This window comes from Vombatus ursinus, unplaced genomic scaffold (assembly GCF_900497805.2).
Source record: "Vombatus ursinus unplaced genomic scaffold, bare-nosed wombat genome assembly UNPS02010394.1, whole genome shotgun sequence".
Lineage (NCBI taxonomy): Eukaryota > Metazoa > Chordata > Mammalia > Diprotodontia > Vombatidae > Vombatus > Vombatus ursinus.
The window spans coordinates 1253123-1264777 of NW_020950172.1; the positions used below are offsets into that span (position 1 = coordinate 1253123).

Consider the following 11655-nt stretch of genomic DNA (forward strand, 5'->3'; position numbering starts at 1 on the left):
CAGACAGGGGTGTGTGCCACTGGCCGGGGGGAGCTCCTGAACACAATACCACATCCCCCTGCCAGAGTATGTGCCACGGCCAAGGGGAGCCCCTGAGCACAGTGCTCACACCCCCTGCCAGAGTGTGTGCCACGGCCGAGGGGAGCCCCTGAACACAGCGCTCAGCCCCTTGTCAGACTGTGTGCCACGGCCTAGGGGAGCCCCTGAGCACAGCACTCACGGCCTTTGGACAGTGTGTGCCAGGGCCGAGGGGAGCTCCTGAACACAATGCCGCATCCCCCTGCCAGAGTGTGTGCCACAGCCAAGGGGAGCCCCTGAACACAGCACTCATGACCCCCAGACAGGAGTATGTGCCATGGCCGAGGGGAGCCCCAGAGCACAGTGCCACAGCCCCCTGCCAGAGTGTGTGTAATGGCTGAGGGGAGCCCCTGAACACAGCACTCACAGCCTCTGGACAGAGTGCATGCCACAGCCGAGGGGAGCCCCTAAGCACAGCACTCGTGGCCCCAGATAGGGGTGTGTGCCACTGGCTGAGGGGAGCCCCTAAGCACAGGGCTCACAGCCTTTGGACAGGGGTGTGTGTGCCACGGCCAAAGGGAGCCCCTGAACACAGTGCCACAGCCCCCTGCCAGAGTGTGTGCTACAGCTGAGGGGAGCCCCTGAACACAGCACTCACAGCCTCTGGACAGAGTGCATGCCACGGCCGAGGGGAGCCCCTAAGCACAGCACTCGTGGCCCCCAGACAGGGGTGTGTGCCACAGGCCGAAGAGAGCCCCAAGAACAGCGCTTGCAGCCTCTGGACATTTTAGTTTTCAGCATCTCTGAAGGGTCTGAGGCGGCTGGAGATGGGCACAAAGAAAAGAGTCATCCTATCCACAGAGATTCTCCCCAGGCCCCACCCTCATCATGGGAAGCATGGTCCCTCATCCCCAGCTAAAGTGCCTGAGCTATAAGGTTTCTTCTGGAATGCCCATCATAGACTCCAAGGTTGGCAGAGCTGGAAGAGGCCTTAAACAGAAGATGGCAGAAGTGGGGGAGGGGTGCGGCCCTTAGGTTAGTTAGAGGATGGCAAAGCTGTGGGGGAGGGGCCTGAGAGGACTTGGAATACAATCCCCTTGTTCTCCTGAGGTGAAAATGGCAACCCCTACAAGACGTGCAGCACAACCATGGGAGCACCCCAGGGTCCTGCAGCAACAACACCAGGCCTCAGCCTGGACTCTTTCTAAGAGGCAGACTTTCCACCGCTCCCCATACTTTCTGCAAAGGAAGACTTCCCCTCCGAAAAGTCCCATGAGAACAACGGGAAAAGGTCGGTTCCATAGGCTTTCTGATACAAATACCGTCTCAGAACTCGAACAATTACAAGGCAGACTGGGTTCTTCTTGGCAAGGCCTCCGTCAGTTAAATTAAGGGAAACAGTTGATCTCCAAACAATCCTAATTCCTCTGTGTCTTCCCCACTGCTCTCAAATGCTGGTCACGTGCGTGCCATGCAGTGTGCACTCTAATCCACATCTGGAGGTGAGCCCCTACACACTTACAATTTAGAATCACTTTGGTTATCATAAAAACGTATGGGAAAAATCTCAGCTACAGCCTAATTATTTTATTATAATTTAAAATGTAATTATAAAAGACTGATCTAAATGTAAATATCTCTCTTAAATATATTCCAAAGGAATTCTGAATTCAAGAAACTCCAATCACCTGGCAAATATTTCTACGAAGTGCTATTCTTATCATAGGAGTCACAGAAGGGGGAGGGGGGGGCTGTGGCACCACTTCCCCGGAATTGTGCATGCAAAGGCACCAGTGAGCCAACATTTTACCACCAGAAGGCGATTGTCTCGCCTGTGGTTTTTTCTTCATTTGCTATGGCTGTGTGTGTGTAAGGAAGAGAGAGAGAGAGAGAGAGAGAGAGAGAGAGAGAGAGAGAGAGAGAAATGAAGTCCATCATGACAGAAGTCTGGGATAGTGGCTCCAAATTCAAATCCCAACTCCATCACTGCCATATGACCTTGGCCAAGTCACTGTCCCTCCATGGGCCTCAACCTCATTCTCACAAAAATGGGGAGGTCTTACAGGTTAGGCCATTTCTAAGGGTCCTCCCAGTTCTAGCCCTCAGCCATCCTGTGAAGTCTTGACCAGCTGAATTTGAAGATGTAAACTCTTAGTAGAGAGCAGTGGGTTGCACCTCCACTTTGGGGGTCCTAGGCTAGGCCGTGTGTTACTGCCAATACCCATAGGCACCATTTGTAAAGTCCCCAAAGGAATCTATCTTGGGGGAGGTAGATTCATCTATGAAAAATAATGAAAGGTGATTGACTTCTCAAAATGTAGAGATTCTTTCTCTTTGGAGACAGAGACAAGCCCCTTTTACACACACACTCTCCACTCCTGTTTCCTTGCTTGGAAAATGAAGATGTTGCTCTAGACAGTCTCTTAAGGCCCCCCCAGCTCTGATATCCCAAGATCCAAGATCTGTTTGAAATCATATTTCCAGGCCCACGTGGATTCCATTTAATCCAAAGCCACGGTCACTGGTTGGGCCTCTGCCCTGTCCGGAGTTCTGCAGTCCATGGTAGAGATAAACGGGAATAGGAAGACCCGCCTCCTTCACTCAAGAAGCTGCCAATCAAGGCAGGTCAATGGCTCTGGAATCGGAAGACCTGGGTTCAGACCCTACCTCTGATCCTTATTCCCAGGGTGACCTACGGCCAGTCACTCAGATTCTTCATCTGTAACATGAGGGGCTGGCCTAGCAGCTCTGAGGTCCCTTCTAGTTCAATCTGCTAACAATGATTCTGGGACCCTGGCAGGAGGAGGTAGCACTGAGACACAGGGGGTTGTGGAAAAGGATCGGTAACGGTCAGCTGGATGGGAATTAGGGATGTGCCCATGATGCGCCGATAGGAAGAGAAGGATTTCAGTATGTAGAGCCAAGGAGGGAGCATCCTGGAGGCCTGTGTGATGGCCCCTGGTGGCAGGACAGGGCATTATATGCTGACTAGGGTCTGCTTCCCACTGGCCAACTCTGTTCAGTACACTTGAGGAAGCTCATGGGATTGTGGGAGTCCTGGCAGCCATCTTACCACATCCCAGGCCCCTCACTGAGTTCCAGAGCCAGTAGTGCCCCCACCATCCTCTGGGGAGCCCAAGGAAGTTATGCTCCCCTCAGCCCTCTGAGCCTTGGTTGTTTGCAGAGCATCCTTTGAGGGTCAGAAACTGGCCCTGGCAATGAAGGGAATAGTCACAAGATAGAAAGTTTCAAAGTAGCAACAAACCACCTTGGAAAACCAGAGACCTGGGGTGAAGCTAAAAGGGGGCTTCCCAACAATGGGCCAGAACTAGAATAACCCCTTCATGTCACATGAGAGGGAATAGAGACCCAGGGGACAGGAGTGACTTTCCCAAGGTCACCCAGCAAGTCAGCGGCCCAGCCACCAACTCCAGCGGGTGGGATCTCTATCACAAGATTCTGGTATAGCCAGAGGGAACTCAAGGGCTGGAGAAAACAGAGGGTGCTGGAGGAGGCCCAGCCCCAGCCATGTCTCTTTGTACCACAAATGCCCAACAAGCTCCAGATCCCCTGTTGATGGATGGTGCCACAATTACCATCCCAGCCACCATCAGAAAACGGTGAGGAATTCAAGTGCCTTTGAAGGAATCAGAAATGAACGCTATCCCTCCGTGGCCAGGTCTCTGCAAAGCCAAACCAGACATCCAGGTGAGGTCTGCCCAGGAGGGGAGCACTCAAAGAGGACGGCCCAGAGCATGGCTCCCCCTTTCCATGCCCTCCTGCATCCACTATTCAACTGGCTTCCATTTTCCAAGTCAGCCCAGTAGACTGAACAGAAGGAAAGTCATTCTTAAATCTAAGTTCCAGGATACTGTTACAGCCACACAGCCCAGAAGAGGACCAGGTTTGTCTTTGCATGATACCTGGCACACAGTAGGCACTTAATATATGCTTGTGGATCTGGAACATAGCAGGACTGGTCTAGATGACCCTTCTATAGTGATTGGCCGACCGATTCATGCACAGCCTCTGACATATATTAGCTGTGAGATCCTGGGCAAGCCAAGCCACCTCTGTGACTGTTTTCTCAGCTGTGAAATGGGAACAATAGGAGTGCCTACCTCAAAGGGCTCTTGAGAGACTCAAGCCAGACAATATATGGAAAGTGCTTTGTCTGCCCTAAAGCACATTGTGCAATGTAAATGAGCACTGCTGCCCTAGCTGTCGTTGTTATGATCCAAGGCCTACAGAGTCACAGGAGCTGGAGGGGACCCCTGGCATGGGTAGCTGGGCCTTCCTCCCCTTCCTCCCTTTAACGACATCCCAGCTCCCAGGCAGTCAGGCTGGTGAAACCTCAAGACACCGCTCAGAATCCTGCTTGTAGCAGAAGACCACAGACACCAACTCTGTTGAAATCATTTTCAAAATATTCTTTTTTTTAAATTCACAGACCCCATGTTAAGAACCTCTGATTCTAGGCCAACTCCTCTCTTTACAGAGGAAGAGACTAAAGCTCAGAAAGGGAAAGAGATCCGCCCAAGGTCACACAGCTGATACATAGCAGAGCCAGGACTGAAACTCTGGAGTCTGAGAGTAGACCCGGCCCTCTCTCTCTTACCCTATATTACCTTGATGGCAGGAAATCAGGAGAGAGAGAGGGAGAGAGCGAGCGCAGGAAAAACTTCTGAAAGTTTTACCACTGTGCAAAATCAGGAAGAATTTTCTTGCTGGAATTTTCCAAGAACTATAGGAAATTTCTTTTTCTTCCTTTTTTTCTTTCTTTTTTTTTTCTTTCTTTCTTTCTTTCTTTCTTTCTTTCTTTCTTTCTTTCTTTCTTTCTTTCTTTCTTTCTTTCTTTCTTTCTTTCCTTCCTTCTTTCTTTCTCTTTCTTTCCTTCCTTCCTTCTTTCTTTCTCTTTCTTTCTTCCTTCCTTCCTTTCCTAAACATGACTTACTCTTCTGCATCTGTGGCTTTCGGAAGGCTCTGGGTTCTTCAGGCTCCAGGTCCCTTCAAAAAGCATTCATCAGCCCTGAAAATCAATATTTGATAAAGGCCCATTGTTGATGGTTGAAACAATTGTTTCTGTTTTCCTGCTCCACTGCAGGCGGGGGTGACTGCTTCTCTCCCCCATGCTCTCACAGGCTTCTAGAAAGACTAAATTCACGAGTTCCACCCAAAGATCAGGTCCAAGCTACGTGTTTTTCTGGGGCCAGAATTGTGGTAACTGTCTCTTAGAACAGCCCCCAGGGCTTCACTTGGAGTCAGGAGATCTGGGTTCAAATACCACCTCAGAGACTTCTGTCCATCAAGCTTTGCCTATGGGCCCACTAGGCACCAGCCACTATGTTAGACGCTGGGGATATAATCACAGAAACATGGCGCAATGGGAAGGGGGAGAATAAGCCTGCATACGGACACGACCACTCTAACGGCAGGCTCATCAGTCCCCTCCATATTCTCATCTGAAAAACGGGGCCTTTGAACTCACGTGATCTCTAAGGGCCCCCACAGCTCAACACGGGGGATCCCATGATCGTGATCACGGCACAGAATCTGAGGATGTCCATTCGGGGCTGGGTGGGAGAGACTTCCTCATTTTAGGGAAGACAAAACCAGGGTCCAGAGAAGGGAAGGGATATGCCCACTGTTACATAATCACTAAGGGCCGAGCTGGGATTCAAATGCAGAGCTTCTGACCCAAGACCTAGGGCTCTGCCCACCATCCCATCCTCTCTCCCTCCCGCTTGAAGTCTGTCTCCTCCTTGGTAAAATGGAGATAATGGTAAGTGTCACACCTACCCCACAAGGTTGTAAGGAAATCACTTTGCAAATGTATAGAAATTTGAGTTGTCATTCAAAGGGCAATGCCCAGTGAGTGTAGCCTTCCCCTATTATCTGTCCTCATTCAGATCACAGCAAATGATCACCAGAAGCTAAAATGTCTATGGAGCAAAGGAAAGGCTCCATCCAGCAAGCCTCCCTTGCTCGTCCATTCTCTCCTTCTGAAACATGGACTCCCAGGACCCTTTCCCTCCTTTGCCCAATGCCTCTGCCTTGGCAGGCTGAGACAAACCCATCAGTGCCAGACAATGAGCAAGCCCCAAAGGGGGCTCAGCTCAGCTCTAACATCACAATCTTCCCAAACAATTGCCCCGGAGGACTCTGAGAGTTGGGCATCCACAGATTCTGGCAATGTCTGCTCAGCCAAGAGACAACTGCCATATTTCCAGATCCTGGGTTTTCAGAGTGTTGGGGGGGGGGCAGGGAAAAGAGACCCTGCTTGGGAGAGGGTCAAAGTCATATTCCCAGATCTGCCCCTTCCTGGGGCGGTGACCCTAGTCAAGTCCCTTCCTGTCTCTGGGCCTCAGTTTTCTCCTCTTTAAAAGGAGGGTCTTGGACTGAAGGGCCACTAGGTTCCTAACATCTCTAAAAACCCACAATAGCTGAGGCGATCTGGAAGCCTCAGAGCCCTGCACCGACTAGCCTTCGGCAGTCAGGAGGTTTCGTTTCTTTCTTAGGATCAGAGGGCTGTAGACCTTTCATAAACAAGTTTACTTATGAGAACGCAAAGAAAAATAAAAAAGATTAACCTACTGCTTCCCCCACCCCAAAAGTAAAATGAGAAATAGAGCCTCTGTTCTCATTGATTACACATGCCTCCCTCTTGGAAACCAATATCAGAATGGTTTCATTCACTAGTGCCCGGAAGCTACTTTTGCTCAAAAACAAAACAATCCAATACACAGGTTGGGGGGGGGAGGTGTTTTCGAGGATTTGCTCATTGATGAAACAGCCTGAAACAGATGACCTCATCTTTCAAATATTTGTTCACGCCCCCATTATTTTCCCCCTTCAGTTTGCCCCTTCGAGAAAAGGTTTGCCCCACACCAAGGCAGCCATGTCTGCCCAGCAAGGAGGAAATCCAATATCACCCAAACCAGAGCTCTGATTCACACAGTACCTACCCTTCCTCCCCCAGGCTGCCTCCTCCTTCTCCTCAATGCACCCTCAGAAAGGCCAAGGCCATGTGGTGGAGTAAGCCCCAAGTCAAGGTCCACCCAGTCCTCCTTAGAAGGCACCATCTTGCACAGCAGACAGCACTGTTTTGGCCCCACAGCAACAACCCGCTAAGCAAAGTGGGCTGTTGATCTGCACCTGTTCCAAGCAGAAAACAAGTGATGCTGCACTTAAGGGAAAATGCCTCATTAGAACCCATTTCAGCTTTCTGAAAGGAAGGTGTCACCCATCCTGGGCTCCTGCCACCCTGGAAGAGCCAAAGACTGGGAGAACGTCACTGATGGCTGCTGGGTAGACCCATGATTTGCTTCAGCATGTCCACTGGGCAAGTCAAGTGCTGCGGGGCTGAAGACAGCTAAGTCTTCTTCCTTCTGTCTTCCTCCTTTCCTCCTCCTCCTTCCAGCCTCCTCCCCCTCATCTTTCTCTTCCTCCTCTTTCTTTCCTCTTCTTCCTCCATGCCCCCCCCTCCCCAAGGCACCAGGAAGCTGTCCACCTCTCTGCCTCGCTTCAGCCCTTACCTCCCTCCCAGGGATCCCAGGAGCAATGATCTCGGAACAGCATCTGTCCTGATGAAGAGGGGAGGGGGACCCGGGGCCCAACCCTCTGACGGCGCGCTCCACGCACACAATGGCACATAGGCTCCGTGCCTTCTCCTTTCCTTCCAATCACATCTCAATATTTGAAATTCAGGAAGGGCAGAAATCCGGAGGCACCATCAGCAGAAGTGTTTCCATGTCATGACTATACCTGGCTTGCTCTCTTACCCTTTTCTTAATCCTAAAAAATCCTCTTCTCTTCTTTTCTTTTGTGCCTGAACGGCGCATTCTGTCCCCCCAAATACGCAGAGCTGGACTACCAAAACTGTCTTTCCGAGCACATCTTCCTAAAACAACAACAGCGACAACAATAAAAATCTACCAAAAGCCCAAAGGGAGGAGCGCGCCCACAAGGACAACGGGAGCTGGGCGAGCAGGGCACCTCAAAGGCTCAAGCTCTTCCTCATTTGTTCTAGGAATCATTCAGTGGCTTCAATTCCACAGCAAGGCTGGTCACAGCTCAGCCGCCATTTGTAGGAAGTGGAGTAACCAGGCTTCTCATTTGGATTCCCAAGAGGACATCCCCGTTTCTGCCTAATAAAACTCTACAGGAAGGGGGGCCAGGATCGGGCCACTCTTACCTTTCAGATGTCAGCTACCCCCCTATCTCTCCATACCTCCCCTCCCAAGAGCTCTTCAAACCCAGGAATTCTTCAATTCCAGCAAAATAAAACTAACCAATTCTTACCAGGGCTTTTGCTAAGAGCTCATGTGGGACAAATGTGGATATCAAATGTTGCCAGCAAAAAACCACTATTCCACATGTGACCACACCACTGGCAATGTTTTTACAAAATTCCCCAATTCTCAGAATTATAATTATGAAAAGTCTCTCCCCTCCCAACTCGACTGCAAGATATTCCAGTTCTAATGCTTTAATAAGCCATCAAATATGGCCTCCAAGGGGGAGGTGGGGAGGGGAGGGCAATGAATTTCTCCACCCCAAACCACCCAATCTACAACTGTCCAAAATTTACCCCGAAGCTTAGAGCCTTGGAATAGAATGCTGGCTGAAATAAAGATGAACTCAAGGCAGCTGGCACCACATTCCATGTTGATGGTCAGCACCGCCCCCCCCCAATTCAGCCCTCCAGTAGCTAATAAGAAGCCGGGCAACAGAGCACTTATCTACACCGAGGTCACATTTGCCAGGAAACTGGCCTTCTCAAAATAAGCCTTCCGTTCACTGGGCCGTCCTTCTATGAGGAAGCTCCACGTGAAATTAGGCCTCAAGTCTAAGCTCATTTACATGGGATGTTTTATGGAACCCTTCCACAATCCCCCCCAGGGCCACCCCATTATTTTTCAGACAAAGCACACTTCCCCAAACCACAATGTCGAGGGAGAAGAGGACAGGAAAGGGAAGGACCAGAAGAAGGCACGCCACGCCACGAGTCAGGGGTTCTCAGAGTCGGCCATTTTGGGGGGGAGGGTAGCGCAGTGTGGACTTTGCATGTTCTGCAACAGGCAAAAAGGCAGCCAGCTCTGTTCTCATCTGCCTGAAGATCCACACCCTTAGCCTCCTCTGGCAGGAATTCATTTCCCCATTGCCATCAAGTCCATGATGACCTCAGAGAGGGCTCGCCTGCCCGCCTGCCTGCCTGCCCGCTCCGCATTCCTACCCCTTTCCTTGTCCTCTTGGCCTGGCTTTGCCAAACCCTGTGTGACCCACCTCCAAATGCCCACTTAGTACAGCTGGTCAGGAGTTATTGTTGTTTGCTTTGCTTTGGATTCACGCCGCCATAAAAAACCAGCTCAAAGAGTGTTTGATGGGCCCGATTTCTTGCCCGACTTTGGCCGAAGTTGGGGGGTGGAGGGAAGGAGGGGATCTGGGAACCCTAAAGCAGCTGAAGAGAAAATCCAAGCAAGAACAGACCTGGGCAGGTGAGAAATAGATTCAGGTTCAGAGGAGTTTAGGAAAGAAGGGGTCGGGCCTCCCCCAAATGACCCTTTGTAGCCACGCTGAAAAGAGATCTGGAAGAGCTCTTCTGTGCTTTTCCTTTTTTTGTGGGGTACAGGCTACATAAAAACAAAGCTTTCAGAATTTATCTGTGTGTGATTTGGTGGGCACCCGAGGACGGCTCTAAGGGCCAATCTCCCAGCCAGGATCAGCCATTCCGGGCCCAGAAGGAGGGCCTGCTCTTCCCAAATGGAGAGGGGCTTCAGGAAAATGAGCAGCATCTCCCCAGCCCTGTTACCCTGGAGCTGTTGGGGATACTGCCTTCTAGGAGTATTCCACACACAAATCCCTCCAGCTAGTATCTAAATAGACTCACATGGAGCAAGCACAGAAAGTTAAAAAAAAAAATTATGTTCCTGAGGAATTCAACATGGATCTCATTTTAGAAAGAAAGAAAAAGGGGGAGGGAGAGAGGGAGAGGGAGAGACAAACAGAGAGAGAGAGACAGGGACAGAGACAGAAAGAGGGAGAGAGAGACAGAGAAAGAAGAGAGACAGAGAGAGAGAGAGAGAGGACAGAGAGAGAGAGAGAGAGGGAGAGGCCCAGAGAGTCTGAAAAAGTGAAGATGGTCAGGGGCTCTGACCCAACTCTCTGGAGTTCACCATTAAGCCTGCACTGCCCTTGGATAAGGTTGTTAAGGAAACCGAATTGGGAGAGTAGAGGAGCCGCTTTTACAACACTGCATTTCGTCCTTTGGGGCTTTCCTTGCACTAAAAAAAAAAAAAAAAAACACCGGACAAAGTCCCACTAAAGGAAGCAAGGAGGGCAGGGAGGGCGGCCCAGGCCAGACCAGGCCAGGGTGGGACTTGTGAATTCAAAAAAGCCAGCAGAAGTGGACCTTTGTCCAAGAAGACCTGAGCCCTCCTCCGATCTTCTTCCTCATCCTCCTCCTTCAACTCTTTCTCCCTGGTTTGGAACAAGCTGGGGTGGAAGAGGGCCCACCCGACTTCTCCCCAAGACTCAATAGCGTGAAACCCAAAATATACAAGTTCTATTTCTAGCTACCAGGGCCACGAAGATTCAGGAGGGCCCCCTTTCCGGAGCAGGCTGGAGGGGGGAGTTTCTCAAACTTCATTTCCCTCCTTGGCACCGAAGCCCGATGGCTGCACCCCCACCCCAGGCTGGGCCACGCTGCCGCTGCCGAGAACAAATTAACCTGCCACGTTACCAGATGCCAATCAACCGGCTTGGATTTGATGGGAAAGTCTTACCGGGTTCAGGATGAGGAGAGACCCCGGGACTCGTGGGGAAATGGGGGAGCCAGCTACTCCATGCCGCAGTCAGTTCTGAAGCCTCCTGTGCAAATCAGAGAGAGAGAGAGGAGCACATATACTCACTGGCACGTACGGAATCTCTCTGGGGGTGCGGGAGTGAGAAGAGAGAAAGGGAGGGAGTGGGAGGGAGGGAGGGAGGGAAAGAGAGAGAGAGAGAGAGAGAGAGAGAGAGAGAGAGAGAGAGAGAGAGAGAGAGAGAGAGAGAGAGAGAGAGAGAGAGAGAGAGAGAGAGAGAGAGAGAGAGAGAGAGAGAGAGAGAGAGAGAGAGAAGACAGGACCGGGGAGCAAGCTGGGTCCAGGGGGAAGGCGGTCCTTACCTAGCAACGGGGCTCCGGGTCGTGGCGGAGGCGGACGCAGCAGCGGCCCCGGCCCAGCTCGCGGCTCCCAGGCCGTCCGCCCAGCCCACAAGGAGTGCAGGCTGCCAGCTCGCAGCCACGACAACAATAGCGGGCTGAGAGGGATAGCATGAAAGGGAAAGGAAAAAGAGAGGAGAAGAGAAGAGAGAGGGAGGAGGGAGAGAAGGGGGGTGGGGAGAAGAAGGGGGGCTGCGCGGGGCTGGGGGGGGAGGGAGAAGCGTGTTAAGCTCGTCTGGCATTAACAAGTCCTGAATGAAGAATGTTAGCAAACACACAAACAGCATGCCCGATGCATGCTAATGGTCCCGGCTTGAGCCTGATATGATGAATTATTCAGCAGGCAAAAAGAAGGAGAGAGAGAGAGACAGAGACAGAGAGAGAGAAAGAGAGAGACAGAGAGAGAGAGAGAGAGAGAGAGAGAGACAGAGAGACAG

The 11655-nt window shown here is 51.3% G+C and overlaps 1 long non-coding RNA gene across 1 annotated transcript in view; it reads right to left on the bottom strand.

Annotated features, from left to right (window-relative positions):
- Positions 1 to 11390, bottom strand: part of LOC114037405 — a 57070-nt gene extending 45680 nt beyond the window's left edge. Inside the window, exons 1-2 of the long non-coding RNA XR_003568439.1 lie at positions 11183 to 11390; positions 10803 to 10887 (exon numbers count right to left, since the gene is read on the bottom strand). This is a non-coding gene — a long non-coding RNA (uncharacterized LOC114037405). The remainder of the gene's footprint in view (positions 1 to 10802; positions 10888 to 11182) is intronic.
- Positions 11391 to 11655: the final 265 nt, after the last annotated feature.